We start from the raw sequence: 21,331 nt of genomic DNA, 5'->3' as shown, positions 1-21,331 counted from the left end.
TAAAATAGTGATATAAAACACGCTTAATCAACTTATTATCTATTTATTTTACAAAATTCAAAACCTGTCTTAGGGTCAACGCTTACGAAAAATTTTAGTTGCGTAAGTTGTGCTGATCAAAAAATGAACCTTAAATGTTGTGAAAAGAAAACTTTTGAACTACTGTCATCAGACTTTACTGTTTCTTTTTTCATACGCAGAATAAGATTGTTTTCTCATCAAAGTGATTATTTATCTTCACACAACATCCGTTTTTTACACACTTATAGATAATAAAGTAGCAACATAAAACACGCTTAATCAGCTTAGCTCAGGATTCTTTTGTTGTAAAGTAAGCTCATCTTTTAACACTATTTGTATTCTATCTTAACATAATTTACGCCGCTATAAAACCGATAACAAACTCTGAAAATAACATCAAAGTTAATGTCCTAACAGAGGCGATTAAATAACCGTAACTTGAAGCCGTGCAGAATATTAAAACCCAGTCACACACATCTATGCAGCCCTAACTTTCTCATCCATATCTTAAAAAAGAATCTCAATATGCTTCAATGAATATTCTTTGTAGTCTATTTTGAGTCGAAGGTATTACAAGGAATTTTGTCGTTTGTATGTGAATAGTTTTAAAATATGTGAGTCAATAGGATATAAGATTGCGAAACTTTTGGATTTTTCCTAAATCTGAAGATTTTATCAAAGAAAAATGACAAAGCGTGATAATTGGAAATAGGGTAAATTTTTATTTTCGGGAATAACTTTCTAAGAAAGAATTTGGCATTTTAAATCGCATCCATTTTTATTAGAAATTTTGTCGGTTTCTGTGGTTTTAATAGATGTGAGTCTACAGGACATAACATTGCGGATATTTTGAACGTAATTCTAAATTTGTAGATTTCATCAAAGAAAAATGACAAAGCGTGATAACAGGAAATAAAGTAACTATTTTGATATTTAGGGACAAAACTTTCTCAGAAATAATTTGGCATTTTCAATCGGATCCGTTATTATCAGAGGTTTTGTCCTTTGTCTGTGAGTACTTTTGATGAATGTGAGTCAATGGGACATAATATTGCGGAAATTTCGAATCATTTCTAAATCTTTCTTGATTTCATCAAAGAAAATCGGTATAAGTGTACCAATAGGAAATAAGGAAAATATTTGATATTTAGGAATTACTTCCAGAGAAATAATTTGGGACTTTAAATCTCATCGATTATTTTCAGACATTTCGTCGTTTGCCTGTAGTTTTTATTATGAGTCAATAGTAACTAAATTATTCTTAGATTTGAAGATTTAATCTAAGAAAAATGATAATAGGAAAAAGGTAACTATTTGGATACTTAGGCGACTTTATACCCTTTGCAAAATATTTTTCCATCGTTTCCATTATTATCAGAATTTCTATCGTTCGACTGAATTATTCTAATACATGTGAGTCAATTGGATACAGCATCCAAGAACTTTTGAATTTTTTCCAAATCTGAAAGTTAACAGTACTTAATAAAAGAAAACTGATAAAGCGTGTTAATAGGAAATAAGGTGATATTACGCTTCAATGAACATTCTTTGTAGTCAATTTAAAATCAACGGTATCATCAGAAATTTTGTCGTGTGTCCATGAATAGTTTTAATAACTGAAAGTAAATGGAATACAATAATGCAAAGTTTTTGAATTATTTCTCCATTTGAAAGATAATATTTCTTCAGAAAAAAAGTTGGTAAAGCGTGATACTAGGAATTCTGGTGATTTTTTTTTTTTTTTTTGAGAAAAACTTTCTGCGATATTACAGTATTTCATTCACGAAAAATGATAAATTGTTATAAAGGAAACAAGGAGACATTTTTAATATTTAGAAACAACTTTCTGCGAAATAACTTGCATTTTCCAACACCCTCATTTGTCTACTAGTTTTTATTAAATTTGAGAAAATTTGGATATAGCGATGTAAAATATCTTGAAATCTAAATTTGAAAATAAATATCTTTTATTTATCTTTTGTAAAATAAAAATAGCCAAGTAATGTATCAAGGCATTTTTCATCTTCATCGTTTGCCTAAAAGTATTTCTTAAATTTCTTGGATGTAGCAATGTTTTAATACTTTACTTTTTACTTAATACTTTAATTACGTCTAAATCTGAAAACAAAGATTCAAAGACATATTTTTTAAGATAAAGTTTTACATTAATGTGACACTATCATCGTAAATATGAAAGGACTGACTATATTTCAATATGTTTTCTTTGATTTCATCAATTTTATTATTATTACTTTGTTTTCTACAACAAAATATGATAAAAATGTTACCATTGGTACAAAAATACAAAGTTGTTAAAAGAGTTGTATCAGTAAAATACAAAAGAGTTGCACATTTTTTAAAGCTTTTCTTTTTCTTGAAATTCAAACTATGAGCCATGTTTTAAAATTTATTTACTTGGAAAATAATAAATAGGAAAAGAAAATGTTCCAAAAAAAAAAAAAAAAAAATCGGCAACATTTTATCATTAAACTTCGCTTAAGTTGTTAACAGTACAGAAAGCAGAAGCAATAATCTTCTTCAGTTTAAAATTAAAATGGTTGACAACTAAAAGATTTTTCCTAATTGAAACATTTGTTTGCGTCTGGGATTTATCTCTAATGAAAGGAAATCGGGAGCCGTGTGTTTGAAACTCATTTTAACGCGTTAATATAATCAAGGCAGAGTTTCATTTAATAAGTAAAAATTCACTTGACATTACAAACAAATGCACGAACTGAGCTTCAATGAGCGTCTATGTAAATTAAGCCAATGTTTAAATACATCAAAAAACGTAATCTATCAGTCTCCGTCAGAATATTTATTCTGGTTCCTAATTTTGCAAAATTAACCTGAACTTGTGGAGCAAAGGAACTTAAGATTTAGAAGTTTAGAAATTTCGTGTGAGACGCTAAGGCATAGTAATTACAGTGTATCACTAGTACAGCCAGTAATGCCTTCTGGAGGTTTTTTTTTTTTTTTTAACGAAAAATACTTTCTGGAGGGGGTGTTTTGATAAAAAATGCCTTCTGGAGGTTTTTTTTTTTTTTTGGCGAAAAATCCCTTCTGGAGAAGGGTTTTTGACGAACAATACCTTCTGGAGGGGTTTTTTTTTTTTGATGAAAAATACCTTCTTAAGGTTTTTTTTCTGATCAAAACAGCCCTTTCATATGCATAAACTGAATTAGAATTTACATTTATGTTAAAACCGATGGCTCTGGAGGGGGGTGGGTCCCCCCCCCCTTCGCTGCGCCACTGCAGTGTATAGTCTAATGTTTTGACTGTTTTCAACTTGCTTTATTCAGCGAAGAATATTTTAACTTATATAAACTTATTTTTAATTACTACGGTTAAGTTCTTATTTTTTCTCATATCCCATTAATGTAATGAAAAAGAATCCCTTAAGAAAAAGCTTAGAACTGGAAGCAAGGAATATCGCAAAAAATTGTAGAAAATATACTCTAAATTTCGGTGCTGAAAACATTTTGCAAATGTTCTTTAGTTTTGCACTTCAGAATTGTTTTATTTACTGTTCATTGTGTTTTCTACTTTTTTACACAACAACCCTGCTGTAAATTTAAAACCGCAAATTTTACATTTTGCTAAACAGAGTTTCTCTATTGTTCTTTAAGAGCAAAAAAAACAAAAAACAATGTTAATAAAGTAAGGAAATCATTTTATAAATTAAGTAACACGTAAGATTGTAAATGCCTAGTTGGATTATAAAGCAGAATTTCGTTAAAATGGTACACTTAATGTTAACTTCTTTTAACATAAAGACTTTGTTACCAATGCTGTCAAATTTTAAAATACAAAACGAAAAATTTTCAATTTTGCATGTCTTCATGTTATTTATATTGTTTACAGGCTAAAATGGGAAAAAAAGAAACTTTATATTGAATAAGAATTTAGGAGTACTTAATCTAAACGGTGTAACACTATACATTTTCTTAACGCAATTCACGCACCGCACTACGGAGTTAGTACCATTATATTTTCCCAAAACCTGGTCAATTCTGTATTCAGACTGGAGGTTTAAAAATGCTGGAAGCTTTATAAATCCTCATAACGTATATGGCTTTCAAGAAACATTTCTCCAAAAGAAAAAAGTACTTATATAATCGAAAACTATGAAAAGTTTCTCGCATTTTCATCTTTATAGATCATGTTTGACCCACGTCAAACATGAAAAAAGTAAAACATGACACGTAAAAGTAGAAGCGGAATCCAATATTATATGAAAACAGGTGATCATTTTCTGTCATGTTAACAGGGATATATTTATCTAAATGATGTAATTTAATTTTTAAGGCAGTGTAAAGCTTTGTTTCTTTGTCTGAAAGTGCTTACCCTGTATGAAACACTAGTTCATGCCCTTCAATTTGTGACCACAATTGATCACCAATTATTTATACCAAGTACTTTAGATATTTTATGTGTCACATTATGAAATTATGTTTTTAATACTCTAGTATATGTGAACTAAAATTCGTTTTTTTTTTTTCTTTTTCTGAATAGCACATATCAAGATAACCTGAAACCATCATTATTCATTAGAAGTTTGGGAAGACGAGCTAGCAAGATTGCTTGCTGCAGACATAAGTGAAACGTTTTGAAAATTAATAGATACATAATTTATAAAAAGTAAGTGAGACAATATCAATAAATAAACAAATATAAATAAATAAATGGACATAAACATATGGTCAGAAACTGATGCTCAAAATTTTCGTCGATTTGCCGCAAAGTTTAATCTGGGCATTTTTTGCAAAGTCATTTTGTCAGATACAAAGAAAATTTTGCGAGATTTGAGCATGAGTTTCCAGCATTTCTACCGAGGAAAGAATCGTCGCAAATGATGAAACTTGTCTAACGATTGAAGAATCCTCAAAAGTATACACACTACAGATATCAAAAATACTGAATGCATAACTTTAAAAGACATAACAACATACTAGCACACAACTGATGTAAATATAGTTCTGAAAAATGACTTTTTAATTTACTAAACGTCTTTATGACTATAAAAGCAATAGTTTACGAGATGTAATTTCTTAGCAATAGTTGAAAATTGTATTTAAAAACACACCAACAATTTCTTTTTGCAACATTGAGCAAGAAGGATACAACAGTGTGCAAGATGAAACAAGGTAATCAGCACAATCAGAAATCGCATGCTCAACCCTTATGAAATTCACAACTTTAAAAGACATAACAACCTACTAGCACACTACTGATGTAAATATAGTTTTGAAAAACGATTTTTTAATTTACTAAACGTCTTGATGACTATAAAAGCAATAGTTTACGAGATGTAATTTCTTAGCAATAGTTGAAAATTGTATTTAGAAACACACCAACAATTTCTTTTTGCAACATTGAGCAAGAAGGATACAACTATGTGCAAGATGAAACAAGGTAATCAGCACAATCAGAAATCGCATGCTCAACCCTTATGAAATTTGTAGTTGATATAGTTGATAAAACTACTTCGTGAAGAATGCTCAGATTAAGCATTTCAGTAAATTGAAGAACACTTCGGAAGGGGTTAGCATGAGTTTCTGAAACAGCGAAAAAAGAACTGTCGCACTCTCATAAATGCATAGCTCACTTTCGGATGTTCTTCAATCGTTAGACAAATTTTGTCATTTAAGAACATTCTTTCCTCGCTGGGTCAGGAACTCATTTTCAATTCTTACGACATTTTCTTGTATTGACAAAACCTTAATCATTTTTTATGAAGCCATTTCGTCAAATGCGATGAAAATATTTGTGAGGGGGTACGTAAATGACGAAATTTGTCTTACGATTGAAGAATCCTTCAATGTAAGCATTCTGTAATTTCTTCAGGAATTGTTCTTACGTTTTAATTAACAGTTATAAAAAGAGAAAAAACAAGCTTTTTTACAATGTTGTACTTAAAATATAAGATAATTTATTGGATCTGTTTTCTTTATTAAATGCCAAGAAAGCACATTTCGGATTTATGGGGAGAGTAATGCATTCGCCTCCCCCGTAATGCCGGGCAAACTTATTTCGTTTTAGAGCCGGCCTCTTTTCTTGGAAAAAAAAGAAGAAAAGAAGAAAACTCATCACGTATAAATCTCAACGAATGCTGTCAAAAAAACTAAAAGCCGAAGATGAAAAGGGAGCGAAAAGCGAAAAAAAAAAGAAATTCCTTCCCCTCAGAGAACCGTGTTCAAAATAGAAATAAGACTACAAGGAACGGAATCTAGCATAAAAATTTTGGATCGATAATTGAAGTGGCTTCAGCATAAAACGGGAACTCGAATTTGGGCTTTTTCTTTCGCCAAAGAAGTAAAATAAAATCCACGGCTGAAAGAAAAGAAAAAGATTTCACGTCACAGCCACAAAAGTACGCGAATCGCCGCTTCTCTAATGCCGTCCTCGTGAAACGCTCTCCCCGCAGCAGCCTTCCCTGAAATACCCGTCGACGAATAAAACCGTCACGTCGGAGGGAGAATAAATTGGAAGTTATAGAACTCGTAAAGCGAACGCGCGAACTAATAGACGAAAGGCATACCTTGCGAGATCAAAAGTAAAAAAAAAAGGCTCTAAAAAGAGTCGGATTTCTCTTCCGATGGCCTTTCAGGAATTTTGGGTTTCTTGCTCAAATGAGAGATTTTTCTGTTGAATTCCGACAACTTCCTGCTGGTGTTTTTAATAATGCTTCGCAGCTGTCCAACTGTGAGATGGTCATAAAGTTCAAGGGAAAATTCCAGGATTGGATTGAAAAGATCAGGGATTTGGGACATTTGTAAGCAGCATGAGTTTGCATTCAATGAAAGAGAAATTGAAAATTTCAAGTTTATTAAAGTTTTTCTTGACATGTCACCGTTGCAAATAATTGAGCAATACGACAAATTGTTTTCAAACACGAATAAAACCGTCACGTCGGAAGGAGAATAGATTCTAAGTTATGGAACTCGTAAAGCAAAGGCGAGAATTAATAGACGAAAGGCATATCTTGTGAGATCAAAAGTAATAAAGCTCTAAAAAGATTAAAGATTTTTCTTCCGATGGCCTTTCAGCAATTTTTGGCTTCTAGCCGAAATGAGAGATTTTTCTGTTGAATTCCGACAACTTACTTTTGCTGGTGTTTTTAATCATGCTTCGCTGCCGTCGTACTATGAGAGGGGGAAAAAAATCTCAATATAATGCAAATGGTCATAAAGTTTAAAGGAAAAATTCCAGGATTGGATTGAAAAGATCAGGGATTTGGAATCTTTGTAAGCAGCATGGGTTCGCATTGAATGAAATGACAAATTAAAAAATTCAAGTTTAGGAAATTTTTTCCTTGCACGTGATTGTTGTGAATGATTGAGCAATATGACCAATATGACATATTATTTACCTCCTGTTCCCAAAGGAATATTTTATTTGGGGAAAATTTAATTTTGAAGTTTGCCGAATTGAACGATTCAAGATCGATTTAGGATAATTCATTCCAAGTTTAGGAAAGTTTCCTTATTTAATTGCCTTTAAAATAGATGAGTCATACGCATTACAATTTCAAAAATTTGGGGAAAAATACGTAAAAAATAATTGCAGGCATATTACATTGATGAAAGAAACTAAGCATTCCTTTACACTAATATCAACAATTAGCAATTTTAAAACGTAAATACAGCTATTCATTTTTGTTTTATTAGTAGGAACTCATTGTATCGTTGATTAATAACTATCCTGTGGTCGAATCATGCAGACAGGGCTTTTGAAATTAGAACTGCGTAATTTTATTTATAATAGTTTACCTTTCACGATGTGTTTAGAGAGAGAACGTACATTCGATTTAATGCTTTACGGAAATGTGTAAAATTCAGCACATTGAATCAAAATCTTAAACACATAAAAAAAAAAAAAAAAAAAACTAGACTTTGAGAGGGAACTAAAGCAGGTAAATACTTCAAAGCATCATGTGCGTTCCAATGTCGTCTACACGTCATTGGACTTAAGGTTCTATTGCAGCTAGTTTTTCATCTCTTTCGAAAACCGTCCAATCTTCACTCCACTTCATTTGTTTTCTTTACTTGCAATTTTCTATGCGTTTCGCCATAAAGCCTAACACGAATTTCGTATGCAGAAGCCTATTAATTACGAGGAAAAAAAACAGATTACCGTACAAACGTTTTGAGTTTTATAAAAAATAAATCAGATGCTTCCTCTAAACGAAAGATTTCCTTAAACAATCGTTAACTTTTTTTTTTCTAAATCGAAGATTTCCTGTATTCGTCTACTTTCAAATAAGTTATTTAATATTGCTTTCGTATAAATCATATAACTGTAGAAACGTAGAACAACTATTTTTCAAGGCTTTGAAAGCTAATAGCGCCTTGCTACTTCTTAGGAATATTGCTTTCACATTCTGAAAAAGTTCCCGATTTCGAATGCCTTGTATTTTATACGGCATAACTTGATTTCAAATCTCAGGATCTCACCAACCACATTTAAAATCAGTTTCCATACTACAAATTTGATTTTTGCAGCGAATTTATTGAGGCAGCGTATTAACTTTTCACATAGTTCGCGCTATTTTTACTTTCTTTTTAATAGCTTTATTCTTTACGAAACACTAACAAATAATAAAATATTTAATACAAAGTGAAACATGCCCTACGCGACTTAAATTCAGACATGCTGCACAAGTAGAGCTGCTTCATCATCCGATCCAGGTAAGAGTTTGTAAATTGATTAATGAATAAATCCCTTTAACTGCTACCATTCAGCAGCACCGAATGTTCGACAAAAAGTGGAGCAATCACTAGGGTAAAATCCAGTTCAATGGATTAATGATTGAACTGGATTAAAAGAATTTGAATTTTTGTCGGAAATTTTAAAAGGCAGCGAAGAACACCTTAGCATTATGCACTAATTTAATCCCCCCCCCCCGCAAGCCCTTTGCACACTACACAAGCAAATAATAAGTAAATATGTAAATCGACATAAATTCAGTCATCATAAAACAGTAGAGCTGTTTCAAGGTCCGATCCAGTCTTATTATTTAAAGCATAAATGCCATTAACTTGTCATTTAGTTATTCCGAATGGTTCACACAAAATGATGCATTAGGCTAAAACCCAGTTCAATACATGTAGATTTTATCAACGCTGAAAAACATTTACATAAAGAGTGATAATGATCTCCATGGACGATGAAAGAAATTACTTATAGTAAATGAATATTCAATGATCAATTTAAAAAGACTCAACAATGTATCTGAATAGTTTTTTTTTTTTTTTTTTTTTTCACGTGGTAGACAGGTAACGCAATTTATAAAAATCTTTCTTCCTTCTGAATATTAATTTTTATCATGACGAAATGGTAACTGAAAAACGATCAAAAATGGCTACTAAATTACAAACAACTTAAATAAAGCAAATTGTCATTGATCAAAGGCCTGTTAAAGCCGGAGTTAAAAAATGCTATGTGCTATAATAGGATCAAAAATAAAAGCAACTGAAATAAAGCGCAAATTGTAGACAAAATGCCAGAACAACGTTTATTTTGTTTTAACCTCACTGTAGCACAAAACACTGTTGATTTTCGTTTTTCAACTTCGACTTCAACGGGCCTTTGATCAATGTCAAATTTGATCACGCGAGGAAATGTGTTTGCTATATAAAGGTTCATGACAATTAGAAAATTAATTTGCATTTTTTATACTTATTCTGAAGCAAATATTGTTCAATGCTGTGAAAACACCTAACTATGTCTTTATTCAAGTATTTCTTTTTCATGAATTGAATAGGCCTTTTTCATATGCATGTATAAATATTTGTTCCTAATAAAATTTATTTCATCTCTTTTTTTAGAAGATGTTTTGATTTAAGAAGATAACTTGATTTAGAAGAGTGATTACTCTCATTGCTGATTTTTCAAGCAGTAATTCCACCTATGAATTAAATGTACGTGAATAAATGTAATTGTGAAATTTTAGAAAGCTAAATATGTCTTTATCATTTTACTTTTCATTATTGAATCGGTCTTTTTCTCTTGTATGAAATTTTTGTTCCTAATAAAATTTATTTCTCCTCCATTTTTAGAGGATGTTTGACTTAAGTAGAGGACTTGATTTTGAACTATGATCACTTTAGTTGCTGATTCTTCAAATAGTAATTCAACCTTTCTTAAGTATCAAACATTTTCAGTAATTTTATTGTCTTACATTATATATATGTTACATATATAAAAAAAAGCAATATTGACTCTAATTTTCTGGGAAGATTAGAGAGAAACATTTCCCATTTCTCATTTATAATTTCCCATTAGTAATTTAAAGTGAATTGTGATTAAAAGAATTTAATCTTTAATCATGTTTGTTGATGCAAAAACGTGCTGCGTGCCATTTAAGATGGAACGTATTTGCATATTTTCAGTCTTAAATAACAAGTGAAACAATTGTTTTGTTTTCTGTTTTATCTTTGAAATTCCTTGTATTTAGGTTTTGTGCATTTTAGGACTGACTAGCTTGTGTTTGTCGTTTTTTTTTCAATTGTTATTTGCATAGTTTGTTCAATTTGGCCTTCTGTCTAGATTAAATTACTAACAATTTCTGCGGCATTTTTTTGAGAGGGGGGGGGGGCAATTAAAATTAATTTTAGCAACTCTACTGAGGCTACACGTGTGATTTTTGCCTTTGCTATATAAGTTCAATCTTGTTGGTATTACCAACCACTGTGTATTGTAAAGAAGGACTTGAGGATTTCTTCCATATTTTACATTGATATCACCCAGTACTCACTGTAATATCCCTCAGAGAGATCTATATCAAGATTTATAAAATAAGTACATGAAGTTTGCCTAAAATGAAACCAATTTCAACTTAGAGAGATAGGCAGATGTAATTTTAGTATGAACAATTGTATAAGTGTAACCGTAAACGTTTATTCAAGTGCTTTCTAGCATTTTTCACTTTTGTACGCTTAGTAAGCATTTTACCCTGAAATAGTGCTTTCCTGTTATAAGCTTAATTTTAAATTTTATTTTAAGATGCATTTTTATTACAAGTTTCTAAAAATTTTTGCGTGATTTCAGAAAAAAAAGAAGAGGGATCAAGGCAAACAAGAGAGTGAAACCTCCATGGCAATATGCTGTGTAAAAGATTAACGTTACATTCAAAGAAGAAGAAAAAAATGAAGAATCTATTTCAGGGACACCTGTTTCTCGTTATTAAGTATTTTTTAGAAAAAAATGTAGTAAAATCATTGTACAATCTTTTCGTGAAACATATCATTTTCTTTCTTTCTTTCTTTCTTTTTCTTTTTTCTTTTTTTTTTTTTTTTTTGAAGCGATTTTTTATGTGCAGTTTATAAAACAAGGATGCATCATAAAATCTTTTATGAAATATTAGGTTGGTATTTTCCAAAGCTTTTTCCATAATTAACGCTATTATGGAGTGTAAAATTATTTTAGTACTTATACTTAGATACTTAGTTCACAATTTCAATGCACAATACAAAATATAAATTTCAAAACTCTGTTCATAATTAGCTAGTTCGGGACAACTTACAAACAAATAAACCTGAATATAAAAAAGTACTAACTGCAATTGTTACATAGCTTTTTCATTTTTGGTTATGTTAGGAAAAAACATGATTCTTATATGTATATGAAATTTTTAAGAATTAAATACTGATTTCAAAAAATAAGTACGAAATACTCATTTAAACTGGTTTTCACTCATTGAAAAAGTTCAAGTTCAATTGACGCTTTAGTAATTCATGTGGGAAAAGTTATAATTTACATATTTGAGTTACTAGCATTCTTGACTACAGCTAAACCAATGCATTTTGTTTACAAAATATAAACTTATCGATGTTATCTTGAAAGGCTTCACTATTTTAGCAGCAGAAATCTTTTCAGATACTTTCTTTTCTACGTAAACTACGTGTTTAGAATCTTTGCACTCACTAGTAACTAAATTACATGTGCCACTTCTTTGTTGTTTTAAATAAATAATTTTCTTCTCTTTAATAAATAAAATCAAAATTTTCAATCTTTGTATACATAAAGACTTTTAATTACGTATTTACGTAAAACATAAAATAGTATTCTCCGACAACAACGGGCGAAAAAAAAACAATATTCACACTTCATCAAGATTCCAACATTTTAATCTAAGTTCTTTAAGCGTTGCCGTTCCAAAAAAGCAATAAATAGCGCAGCCGATAAATAAATTAAATAATGCAAAGAAATATAAAATATTGCACACAAACAATAAGAAGTTGAAAATTAATAAATCTAAAACACAGCAGACGATAAATTTACAAGTAGCAGAAACAGAAGGTTTGAATTATTTGCTATACTAAACATAACTGCTATATTTGCAGTTTCATGTTTGTGTAATACACCTTAGTTTTAAATAGGTCAGCTTCAAGGTAACTAACGTCGAAAATATCACACTCGCAAATTTTGCAAGCTAATGTTTTCCAATCTGGAAAAGCTATGTCTTGATTCAGTAATCATGTCGCAAAAAATCACTAACAATTTCTTTTTCTGCAGTTAACATTTGATTTGGGGAGTATGTTTAACTGTTTAGTTCACGAAGCAGTTTGATTTTGAGGTATGAAAACATGATGTGGACTGTTTATAATGACATAATTGTTAACTTGCATGATGTTTTGATACTGAAATCTAAATTATTATTTTTTAATTGTTTGTGCGGAAACGCAAAAATGGTCGAATCTGTGTCATTAGAAGTTTTAATAGCAATTGAATAAAAGTGCCTTTGTGCACTAAGAATATTATTCTAAAACTTATCCGGTAAAGATTCCGTTTATAAAATCAATTATCAAGTTCAAACATAAGTAAAAAAAAAATTTTCAAACCTAGTAACTGCACTCAACGGTTTGAAACTTTTAATACGAAAGTTAACTATTTTTTCCCATTCAGTTGCACAATACGTTCAAAGCCGTTTTTTACCAAATAATGCTGAAGTAAATAAAACTGCTTAGCGATGGAGAAAGAGTCCTCGAGATCAACGTTCCGGCAACCATTTTAAAACGTTTATGAAACGTTTAAGCACTACGTGTACGACCTGAGATCATAAATGATTTTATTAAAAGGTACACATTTTGATCATTGTGGCCAACTGCTCGATCTCTCTCTCTTTCTCTCTGCTTCATTTCAAATTCTAATTTCTAACAAAAAAAAAGAGGCAGCCTTACACTCTCAGAAATGTACCACTTATTTTCGAGGAATTATTCTATCGTTAGACAAATTCCGCTGTTTACGACGATTCTTTTCTCGATGGGTCATAAATTCATGATTAAATCTGACGAAACATTCGCTAATTTGACAAAAATCTATTTAATTGGACGAAAAGTAAGAGCGATTTTCACGGAAATTTCGTGAGATTTCAGGAATCATTTTTGAGCGTGAAAACTCTTCATAACCTATTTTCACACTTAAATATCCCAAATTCTGTCCTACATGCAAAAAGTCAGACTTCAGTCTAGCAAGTAAAAATTCACATAAAACTAAACAGAAGTAGAGGAGACGAGTTTCTATGAGCTTCTCTTCAAATTAACTCTTGCTTTAGCGCATTGTTGATGCAGTGTTTTTTTTTTTTTTTTTTTTGGTACTAACGGTTTTTACTCTTTACAATATAGGAATGGACAACTTTGGACTTACCCAAAAAGAAACAGATCTTTTCAAAGCTGCACAATGGACTCTCATTTTGGAAATGAAGACGAAACTGAACAAGAAAGAAAAAATCGTAAATATATATTATTTTTTCCCCTAAACCTCTCTCTCTTTTTTTAAGTCCCTCATCACTTTAATTCCCCCAGCTTCATTAATGCAAATACCAAACTCAAAACTCTTCTGATGAGACAGAAGATGAATTCAGACAGAGCGCTATGTTTATTAAGCTTAATAAATGGTACCCTCTAATTCGTGATACTAGAGTCGTAAAATTATGGCATCTGTTGAGTTTGTCATTAGAGAAAGCAAATCTATTCTTTTTTTTCTCTCGTTTCTTTGTCCCCCTCAGCGGCATATTTTTATTACTAGAAACAAAAATCATAGAACGTCAAAATGTTGAATAATTTTTGTATTAACAAGAATTAATGCGAGGTTTAATTCAATAGCTTCTACTTTCTATATCTGTAATTGCGGGCGCCTTTTGTTTTTGATAAGACTGGTTTCAACAACCAGGATGTTTAATTACAATTATTAATGATATGCTTTCTTATATAAAAAAGGAGGGTACTAAAATTAAATGCGACTTTGTCCGGAGTGGGAAATGCTTAACAATGGGTTTTTAGTTTCTTCAAATGGTATTTAATTATTCTGCACGTCGGCTAAGCAAACATAGGGGTAGTAAGAGCACTGTTAAAAACAAACAAGTAATATTTTCAGATATTAGAATTTTCTATACTTGTGTTTATAGAAATGGACAAAAATTATGCACAAAAAATGGGTGCTGAAATTAAATACGACTTTGCCCAGAGTGGGGAATGCTTAACAATGGGGATTTAGTTCCTCCAAATGGTATTTAATTATTCTGCACGTCAGCTTAACAAACATTTCAGCTTAAGAGTGCTGTTAAAAAAAAGTGCAATCCTTTTGGATATCAGAATTCCTTATTTTTTTGTTTATAAAAATGAACAGAAAATATGCAAAAAGTTGGATATGAAAATTAAATATAACTTTGCCCAGAGTGGGGAATGCTTAACAATGTTTTTTAGTTTCTTCAAATAGAATGAAATTATTTTTCACAAGAGCTAAGCAAACATTTCAGCTGTAAGACTGTTATTAAAAACCAATATGCAATCCGTTTGGATATTAGAATTCCCAAAACTTTTGTTTACAAAAATGAACAGAATTATGTAAAAAGTGCTAAAGAAAATTTTCTGGAATTCAACATTATTTTAACGCCAGATCTTTGACGGATATAAAAGAAGAAAAAATACTTTCAGGGTTAGAACTTTATTCTGAGTTGAACGAGACTCGCGGCATTGTTTTACGGTTGTGAAATTTAGAAACAGCTTTCAACAAATTTTAAAGAAACCAAATTGACAAAATAAGTGAAACGTGTAACATTTCTAGAGAAATTCGTTTAAGATTTTTATAAAAATGATGTAAATAAAATGCAAGAAAAATCGTCGACACACACACCTTCAGGAAAACGAGAAAGAAATTGGAAAAAATGGTTATCAAGTAAACTGTTAAAATTTATTCATTATGATTACTTTAAGGATTTTGTGTATGCTTTTTAATTTTGTTTATTTCTTGATTTACTTTTGAGTTGTATTGGTTCAAAAGTATTAGGATTATAATAATAAGTCAACAAGAGCAAAGTTATTAGTTTCACCCTAATTTTGGATCAAGGATCAACCCCCCCTCACCCTCATATAGACCCTCGATTTAGCAAATAAGGACTGTCAGTTAAATAAATACCTATGAGATGAAAAGGAAAATAAGAGACAACAACGTCAAAAAGCACATATTGCACATTGCAGCAGACACGTGTTTCGGCGTTACAAGAAACGCATTTGGCAATGCAAAAGAAATGAGCTTTGGATGTCTTTTCATAAGCTCACTTCTTTTGCTTTGAAAAAGGCGTTTCTTGTAACGCCGAAACACGTGTCTGCTGTAATCTGCTATTTATGGTTTTGACGCTGTTATTTCTAATTTTAAGGATTACGTCGTTTGGATTTTTACAATACATAATTGAATAAATTTTCTTTGAGTTTTTGCATTATAAATAATTACCTGAATTTTGACTCTTAACCAGATTCAGTCGCTGGTTTTAAATCACATCATGCAACTCGTCTATGGATTGTTATAATTTTATGGCAAGTAGTACTCGTATGATTTTTGTGCTATTCTCTGTTGGCATACGGAGAAAAATTAGACCTCGTTTTCTGATTCTTAATGAACGCCAAGTGTATAACTTTTGGATCAAGTGCTACATTTTACGTTTTTAAAGAAACTACTAACTGAATCGAAGTTATTGTTGTACATGTAAGTAACCTTAAAACTAACTATGGCTAACTACAAAAGCTTATTTTATGCTTTACGCACTGAACCGAAGTTGCTGATACTGTAAATGACCTAAAACGTGAAGTAAAAGATCGGGGACCTCAAAAGTAAAGTTAATGTCAAACGCCATAGATTAAACGTTGGTTTTCGTTTTCAAAAAACTACGCACTGTGATTGTTGTAAGTGTACATGATTTTAAAAGTAAAGTAAAAGAAGGGGTTAAATAAAGGGTTGTAGGGTAAATATTTCATTTAAGCCTGTTTAATGCAAGCCATTACTTTAATTTCGTTACATCGGGATTAAACATCCCAAAGGTGTTTGGTAATTGCTTTCTTATAACAGTTTCTGAAACTAAAACATCGACACCATGAATTAATACATAATTAATCACACCCCGATCTATTATTGGGCTTGTCCGGCGAACAGTAGCGTAACTAGGGGCTTCTAGAAGTGGCTCTCGCCAGGGGCTCAGAAGCCAGGCATTTCGACTGATTTAAAAAAAAAAGTTTTTTTTTATTATTATAGAATTTGAAAAATGCTTTAATTTTTTTTAAAAAAACTCGCAAGAAAAAGAGCTAGAGGGGGTACATATAATCTACTGAGAAGGAACATTGGGCATCATTAAAAACAGTTTAAAAAAATAAAATAAGAAAAAAAAATTACAATGCTGCCTCCTATTTGTCGAATCAAACTGTTCCAAAAAAAAAAAAAGGAGGTCACAATGACCTTCGGTGACTTCCCATGTGTGTGATCCTGGGTGGGGGAGGGGCACAATTTCTTCAATTCGCCAGAAGCGCTAGATCCCATACTGCTACTGCCGGCGAAACGTGGGCGATTAAGGCCTCAGGTACTCTGAAAGGTAAAGAGTTGGAGAGAAATTTCGGCTATAGTAAAAAAGTTTAATTATTTTAAATCAGATTTTGAGGCTGATTAACCAAATCCAGAACGTTAAAGGTGGGGAAATTGAACCCCCCCCCCCCCACCGCTTATTTTTGGCATTCCTGCTAGTGCATCCCAATCTTTTTCGATTAAGTTCATTTTTAAGTAATATAAACTCCAAGCTTGATTTTAACGTTAAACAGGCACTTTAGACCAGAGATATTGCTAAAAAGTTTTTAATCAGGGAAAATACTCCTTGACATTTTTAGAGGAGAGAAATTCATTTTGGAAGAGTGAAATATACAAAAACCGTGAATGGACCGGAATAGTAATCAATTTTATACACAAACTAATTTACTAAGGATGAAATGGAAGATGGGAAGAAAGGAAAAGGAGAGAAACGGAAAAGTTTTCTTTTTTTTTCTTTTAACTTTTAGAGCATTTGAAATTTTAAATTAAAAAAAGAAACATTCAAATGTAATATTTTTAAAATCAAACTATTATCCTCCCCCCCTTTCCCAGGAACAAAACTTTTAGTTAAGATATAAGGCGTTAAATTACGCTTGACTGAACTTTTGAGGCTCATTTCTGATTTTCAATGCAAGAAATGCGTTTGAATGGGCAGGGGTGCCCACCCCTCCCAAAAGCTATGGCGTAGCCCCCCCTGAAAAGTCACGAAGCCCCTCTCACCCCCCCTCTAGAGAATGATTCCCCCAAAATTAAACTTAAAAGACCTAAATACCCTCCTGAAAATTTCAATGGCGTTGTTCGCACCTTGACGCCCCCACGTGGGGCACCACTGTGTATTGAAGTTAAAAATATCTCTGATCAAGACCTAGATGTAGTATTAGAAACAAAGGGCAATATATTAATTGAGCTCATTAAATTTTAAGGTGAATCCCATTAAAGCATCAGAAGTTTTTTTACTGATAAAATTTGAATGACAGCCGGAAAATCCAGAATTTTTTCATCTCACCGACTTTTTTTTTCCTTGAGAATCTTTAAAAAACAAATCAGACCTTCCCGATTGCAGCCACCCAACTGTAAAATAAAAGGAAGTTCAGTCAAATCCATTATCACGAATAAGGATTAGACTCAAAATTTATAGTCTACATGACCGTCCGGCCACTCTAAATGGGGGAGATTTTACGACTAGAGCCAAACGTTCATTAAAAACAAGACTTCCCTTCGTCAAAGGTCCCGGCTCAGATCTCGATACCTACTCACAATAAGATCTACCTAAAAGATGGAAAACATAAAAATACATCGCTTTGTCGTAAATCAAAATTGTTCAGTTTATGCCATGCCTTTTAATGGGAGGATAGAAGCTCGCTAATATCTACCATCCAGGTTTAACAAACGCCTCTTGGTGGATGCTTAGTAGATGAGGTTTAGCAGTTGTCATCAAGCGAGAACAACGCTATCTTGTGCTTCGACCATCCTTAAGTAGGTAAAGTTTCTTGATCATTTGTATGCCTCTCCAGCCGATTTGTTTTGCTATCGCAACAGGTTTCACTAATGTTTAAGCAAAAGGCCTCTTTCTTGTTATCATTACGGTGTAGAAGCAATCTGAATGCGCCGTGACTTTCAAGTTACGGTTATCTATACAGCTTTCAGTTTGTTATCAAGCGTTAGATGAAATGGGCGCCAGATTTCAATTTGCCGGCTTGTTTAAGTCACTAATGTAAGCGATTTGTTGCGGATTCAAATTACGACACTCACATTTATTAAATAATTTCTGTCAGATATTCTTATTATAAGTCAGTGCAGGTATTAAATAATAAGGAATGTAGAACCTAATCGCTAATGATGAAAAAATAAATAAATCAAAAAATAAAATAAAGAAATCAAATTTTCAGTCTGTTTCCTAGAGGTTTCCTGACGTAATATAAATGGAACAGAAATCGTCAATCATGTGGTTTAGCGGGCATAGAAATTGTATTCAAATATTCATATAATTTGAGCTGAGAGCTTTTTATTTATTTATTTATTTATTTTGGCTTTTTTAAAAGCATTAATTGAATATTATGAAACTAGTCAATTAAGAGTATTTGTTTCAAATACAATATTTCTTCTAACTTGTGAAAAGTTTCATTTTATTCTTGACCTTGCATTTTTAAAAGTAATATGTTTTTTTTTTCAGTAAATATCATTGGTTTATTTTTAATTTTAATAACTGTACTTAATGAAAACAATCTTAATTATGGGCTCTGCTGCAGAATCCAACATTATGCCCGTTTACGATGTTTTTTGGAAACTTTCGATAAATCTTATTTTTTTAAATAGTTGTTTTAGAATCTTCAAAACTAGAAGTAGCAAGAGTTATTGTAAAAGTTGATGTGCAGTTATTTCATTAAACTCACATAATGTAATTTAGACTTGATAAAGATGTACAAATTCAAAAAAGTTGATTAAAATCGATATACAGACACGTATTTATTTTTATTTAAAAAATATAAACTTTTTTTTTTTCATAAATTGCAACACATTTTTATTCATTTTCGTTAGTTATTTAGGTTTCTTTGGGAAAACAGTATGTTAACTTCTCTACTAAAATTGCAAAAATTATATTTATTAAAAAATAAAATAAATAAAAAACAGATTATTTTATTACATGTTTATTCAGTAGTTTTTGTTAGCTAATCATTTCGTCTTTTCCTGACAGTCAAAATGTTAAATTTGTTTCCGCAATTTCGAAAATTCTTCATAAAAAAAAAAAAAATATATAAAAAGTAGTACTTGAGTAGCAATTGTTGTAGTTCAAGTTGTTCTCGTTTCTTACATTTCATAAGTTAATGTACTTCTAGAGAACAGAATGTTATATTTCTTGCTGAAATTAGAGAAAAATACTTTTACCAGAAGGACAATTGGACCAATGTTTAATGAAGGAAATTCATTGATATTAAGTACGATTTCTCCGATCACTTATAAACTGAAGAATTTAAATTCAACGTAAGCATGATAAATGCAAAATTAATATTACACATATCAATGCTTTTGTTTCTATAGCATCATTTCAAATGCTAATAAATTTAAAATTAAAAAATAAATATCAACTAACAATAAAAAATTGAAAGAAAACACCCCCTTCGATTTTCCTTTACATAATTACCGAAAGTCGCCGAATATTTAAAAATATGTAATAAAATTTTTAGATTCCAATTCTAGATACAATTAAAAAAAAAGTTTTCCCTTATGAATCATTTCACCATTTTTAAAAATAGTCAAAATATTGACGTTGATGAAGATAACTCACATTTTTGTAACTTAGCAAGAAAAACAGGATAAAGATTTCTCGCAATAAGAGTATCAAAGATTGCAGTAGTAAAAATTATCCATAAATTTATGAAAGACTCTAGCTGAAATAAAATAACCGTATCAGAAGAAGAAAATGAAGTAAACTTAGATTAATTAAAAGAGAGAACATATTTCTTTAGTAAGTTGAAAAATGACATTATTCAATGTATTCTACCGAATATATTTCCGCATTTAATTGTATTTTTAACTTCAAATTCTTCACATTTGTCGTTACGGAGGTTGCTTCACACACACACACATTTTTTTTCTTCTCTCTCTTGAGTTTCAGCTACAATATCCTCGGAAGTAGCTATATCTCGGAAATGATAAAATTCTTTTCAACAAATATGCAATTTTTAAATACTCCTCTACTCTATGAATTTAAAAAAAAAAGCGCCTTGTCATCACTCGTTCTCATGATTTATGTCTTTTCGCCAATCTTCGGTTGAATTCAAAATGTTAATGGAATTTTTCCAAAAGTAGAATAATCTTTTCTGATGAGGAAATCAACAGACATTTTATGAATTACGAAAATATTGCTCGCTTTAAGCGGGGTTTGCTCGTTAAAAGCGAGTTTTGTTCCCGTAGGCTTAACATTGTATCAACCAACTCTTTTGGATTTCCTCGCTAAATCCGAGTTCTTGCTAAATCAGGGTTCGTTATAAGCGTGTTCGACAGTAGCAGTTTTTCAGCAAAGAATTAATGTTAAAAAAATGTCAAAAATAATCAATTCCGTCACTCAAGATGGTTCTCAACAGACTTCAAATTAATAGTGAACGAATAACTCGAATAGTGAACTGAAGCACCACAGCCGTACCATTACACATTAAAAAAAAAAAAAAATTCAAGATTTATAACTGTGATCGAAAAATGAAGGGGTATTAAGAATTAATTAAACTAACATCTCCATTGAACCTTTGTTGCCAATATTTGTAACATTTTATAAAGAAAAGCAAAAACACCCAAACAATATTTTAATTAAATTTCAGAAACGATTTTTTTTTTTGTTGTTGTAATAGAGGTTGCATATGTTGCACAGCGTAGGAAAATTAAGCATGTAAATTTCTTACACTTCTTTATAATAAGTGTTTAAATACCTTTAGTATGGTTTTTAAAATTTAGATAGTAT

General features: G+C 31.0%; 1 protein-coding gene across 1 annotated transcript in view; it reads right to left on the bottom strand.

Annotated features, from left to right (window-relative positions):
• LOC129231468 (homeobox protein abdominal-A homolog) overlaps positions 1 to 13,736 on the bottom strand; it is a 173,720-nt gene extending 159,984 nt beyond the window's left edge. Inside the window, exon 1 of the transcript XR_008581254.1 lies at positions 13,672 to 13,736. The gene's annotated coding sequence lies outside the window, so the exon portion shown is untranslated. The remainder of the gene's footprint in view (positions 1 to 13,671) is intronic.
• Positions 13,737 to 21,331: the final 7,595 nt, after the last annotated feature.

The sequence above is a fragment of the Uloborus diversus genome, chromosome 10 (assembly GCF_026930045.1).
Source record: "Uloborus diversus isolate 005 chromosome 10, Udiv.v.3.1, whole genome shotgun sequence".
Classification (NCBI taxonomy): Eukaryota; Metazoa; Arthropoda; class Arachnida; order Araneae; family Uloboridae; genus Uloborus; species Uloborus diversus.
This window is presented reverse-complemented; position numbering and strand designations above follow the sequence as displayed.